Source organism: Phoca vitulina, unplaced genomic scaffold, assembly GCF_004348235.1.
Source record: "Phoca vitulina isolate PV1807 unplaced genomic scaffold, GSC_HSeal_1.0 scaffold45, whole genome shotgun sequence".
Taxonomy (NCBI): Eukaryota; Metazoa; Chordata; class Mammalia; order Carnivora; family Phocidae; genus Phoca; species Phoca vitulina.
The window spans coordinates 10,392,524-10,396,690 of record NW_022589748.1 but is presented as its reverse complement, the minus strand read 5'-3'; the positions used below and the strand labels follow the sequence as shown (position 1 = coordinate 10,396,690).

At 42.3% G+C, this 4,167-nt stretch overlaps 1 pseudogene; it reads left to right on the top strand.

Moving 5' to 3' along the window:
* Positions 1–2,238: 2,238 nt before the first annotated feature.
* Positions 2,239–2,636, top strand: LOC116648875 (annotated as a pseudogene).
* The last annotated feature ends 1,531 nt before the right edge of the window (positions 2,637–4,167 follow it).

The following is a 4,167-nucleotide window of genomic DNA, read 5'->3' as shown; positions in this document are numbered from 1 at the left end:
AGGACACCAGAGGAAGAGCCATCCTTGGAGGGAGCCGTGCTCAGGGCCTTTTCCCACCAGTCAGACTAGAAAATGTGACAAGGCTTTGGGCAGGGTATTCAGGAAGGGTTTGGCTTCAGTAGTGGGGCATAATCAACCCTAACCTGAGCACCACTCTGGACCTGCTTAACAAATCACACAGACTACAAAAATATCTGGCACTCAGCAAGGTAAAATTCACAATGTTGAGCAAGCAGCCAGAGATTACCAGGCAGGTAGAGAGGCAGGAAACATATGAAGGACGATGAGGAGGATAATCAATCCATTATTTCACCAACCCATAACTGACACATATGTAAAATGAGGAGAAAAGGAGATTAAACAGCTATCATAACTGTATTTCATATGTTAAAAAAGTTAAACAGAGACATGGAGATATAAAAAAGACATAAATCAAACTTCTAGAAAATGAAAATCAAACTTCTAAGGGCTGCCTGGCTGACTTAATCAGGGGAGCCTACAGCTCTTGATCTCGAGGTTGTGACTTTGAGCCCCATGTTGGGTGTGGAGATTACTTAAAAAATAAAGTCTTAAAAAAAAAAAAAAAGAAGGGACGCCTGGGTGGCTCAGTCGTTGGGTATCTGCCTTTGGCTCAGGTCATGATCCTGGGGTCCTGGGATTGAGTCCCATATTGGGCTCCCTGCTCAGCGGGGAGCCTGCTTCTCCCTCTCCCGCTCCCCCTGCGTGTGTTCCCTCTCTCGCTGTCTCTCTCTGTGTCAAATAAATAATAAATAAAATAAAAAAAAAAAAGAAAATTACAGTGTCAGATGAAAAATACACTGAATGGGATCAACAGTAGATTAGACATTGGAGAAGAGAAGATTAGTCAAGTGGAAGACAGAGCAATAGAAATTATCCAAAATGAAACACACAGAGAAAAAGAATTTTTTTTTTTTTTAATGAAAAGCACATTACTGAGCTGTGGGACAACCTCAAGCAGCCTAATACGTGAGTAATTGGAGTTGAAGGAGAGGAGAGACAGAGGGACACAGAAAAAAATATTTTAAGAACTAATGGCTGACTTATTTCCAAGTTTGATGAAAATTACAAACCTACATATCCAAGAAGCTCAACAAATCTCACACACAAGAATCTACACCAAGGCACATCATAATCAAATTGCTCAAAACCAGTGATAAAGTGAAAATCCTAAAAGTAACCAGAGACAGGTCAACCTCACTAATCATCAGAGAAATGAAAATCAAAACCACAATGAGATATCACACCCATTAGGATGGCTACTATAAAAAAAAAACAGAGGGGGCGCCTGGGTGGCTCAGTTGGTTAAGCGTCCCACTCTTGATTTTGGCTCAGGTCATGATCTCAGGGTTGTGAGATGGAGCCCTGTGTCGGGCTCTCCGCTGGGCGTGGAGACTGTGCTGCATAAACCCCCCCTCAAGCTCTAAAATAAACAAACAAACCAGAAAATACATGTCCTCGAGAATGTGGAGAAATTAGAACCCTTGTGCACTGGTGGTGGGACTGCAAAATGGTGCAACCACTATGGAAAACAATACAGAGGTTCCTCAAAAAAATAAAAATAGAACAACCAGGGAACCTGGGTGATTCAGTCAGTTAACATCCTGACTCTTGGTTTTGGCTCAGGTCGTGATCTCAGGGTTGTGGGATTGAGCCCAGCATCAGCTCCACACTCAGTTCGGAGTCTGCTTAAGACTCTCTCTCCCTGGGGCTCCCTGGCTGGCTCAGTCGTTAAGTGTCTACCTTCAGCTCAGGTCATGATCCGAGGGTCCTGGGATCGAGCCCCCAATCCCAGGGTCCTGGGATCGAGCCCCCACATTGGGCTCCCTGCTCTGCGGGAGTCTGCTTCTCCCACTCCCCCTGCTTGTGTTCCTTCTCTCGCTGTCTCTCCCTCTGATAAATAAATAAATAGATAAATCTTAAAAAAAAAAAAAAGACTCTCTCCCTCTGCCCTTCCCCCCAAAATAAATAAACAAATCTTTAAAAAAACACGAAAATAAAATAAAAATAGAGTTACCATATGATTCAGCAATTCTCCTTTTGGGTACATATCCAAAAGAATTGAAAGCAGGGTCTCAAAGCATACTGTATTATTCCTCTTATATGAAGTATTGAAAGTAGTGAAATTCATAGAAACAGCTCTTCCCTGCCGCCACCGAGGCACACGGAGGCCGAGGCTCGGGTGCAGTCAAGATTCGGCTCCACTGGTAATCCACCGCCATGGCCGAGGAAGGCGTTGCTCTGGAGGTGTAATGGACGTCAAAATTGCTTTACAAGAGGTGCTGCAGACCACCCTCATCCATGGTGGCCTAACCTGTGGAATTCGCGAAGCTGCTGAAGCTGTAGACAAGCGCCAAGTCCATCTTTGTGTGCTTGCATCCAACTGTGATGAGCCTGTGAATGTCAAGTTGGTGGAGGCCCTTTGTGCTGAACACCAAATCAACCTAATCAAGGGTGATGACAACAAGAAACTGGGGGAATGCGTAGGCCTCTATAAAATTGACAGAGAGGGAAAACTCTGCAAAGTGTTTGGTTGTAGTTGCGTGGTGGTTAAGGACTATGGCCAAGAGTCTCAGGTGAAGGATGTCATCGAGGAATACTTCAAATGCAAGAAATGAACAAATAAAAAACTTGGTTCTTGTTTCTCAAAAAAAAAAAAAAATTCATAGAAACAAAAAATAGAATGGTGGTTGGTGGGGAGTGGGGAACAGGGGAGTCACCGTTTAATGGATGTAGAGTTTCAGATTCGCAAGATGAAAAAGTTCTGGAGATCTGTTTCACAATAATGTGAATATCCTTAACAATGCTCAACTGTACAATTAAAAATGGTCAAGATGGTAAGTTTTATGTTTTCTGTTTTTTTATCACATGCCAAAAACATAGCCAGAGACAAATCCAAAGAGACAGAAAGCAGATTAGCGGTTGTCACAGGTTGGGGGAGGACGGAATGGGCAGTGACTGCAAACAAGGACAGGGTTTCTTTGGGGAATGATTAAAATGTTCTGGAATTAGCTGGTGGTGATGGTTGCACAACTTTGTGAATATACTCAAAACCACTGAATTGTACATTTTAAAAGGGTGACGTTTATAGTATGAGGATTATATTTCAATTTTTTAGAAAAAGCAGCCAAAGAAAAAAGACACTACTATGGAAGAACAGAGATAAGGATGACATCAGGTTTCTTGTCGGGAACAATGCAAATGAGGGGCACCTGGGTGGCCTAACCAGTCAGTTAAGCGTCTACCTTCAGCTCAGGTCATGATTCTGAGATCCTGGTATCGAATCCCACATCGGGCTCCCTGTTCAGCCTGCCACTCCCCCTGCTTGTACTCTCTTGCTCTCTCTGTCAAAAAAAAAAAAAAAACCTTTTAAAAATTAAAATAAAATTGGGGCTCCTGGGTGGCACAGTCATTAAGCATCTGCCTTCGGCTCAGGTCAGGGTCCTGGGATCGAGCCCCATGTCCGGCTCCTTGTGCAGCAGGGAGCCTACTTCTCCCTCTCCCTCTGCCTACCTCTCCCCGACTTGTGCTCTCTCTCTGACAAATAAATAAATAAAATCTTTAAAAAAAATACATTCGAAAATTATATAGTGGTGATGGTTTCACCACTCTATAAATATACTAAAAACCACTGAACTGAACACTTCGAAAGGGTGAATTTTACGGTATCGAATTACATCTCAATTTTCAAATGTTGATACATCAAGAAGAGGGGCTTAGATATATCATTTTAAGTTATAATGATAGCCAATAGAAAGACTACCAAAAAAAGTAAAACTAACAGGGGCACCTGGCTGGCTCAGTCTATGGAGCGTGCGACTCTTGATCTCAGGGTCATGAATTCGAGCCCCACCTTGGGTGCAGAGATTAGTGAACTAAATAAATAGATAAAATTTAGAAAACGATAAAACTAACAACAATAAAGAAAAACTGTGCGTAAGCTAAATTCTTTGTCCTTTGAGTGCAGAGTCAATAGAGCCTTAAGAACTATAAATCATCATCTTTACAATTCAAGAGAGCCACCAGAAGAATTCAAAACGACTCTTTAAAAGTGGCTCTCTCCAGGGAATGGGAGTGAATAGAGAGTTTCACTTCTTCACTTTATAACCTGATAACTAAATTAATTAACAAATGAAAACTAAAGGCGAA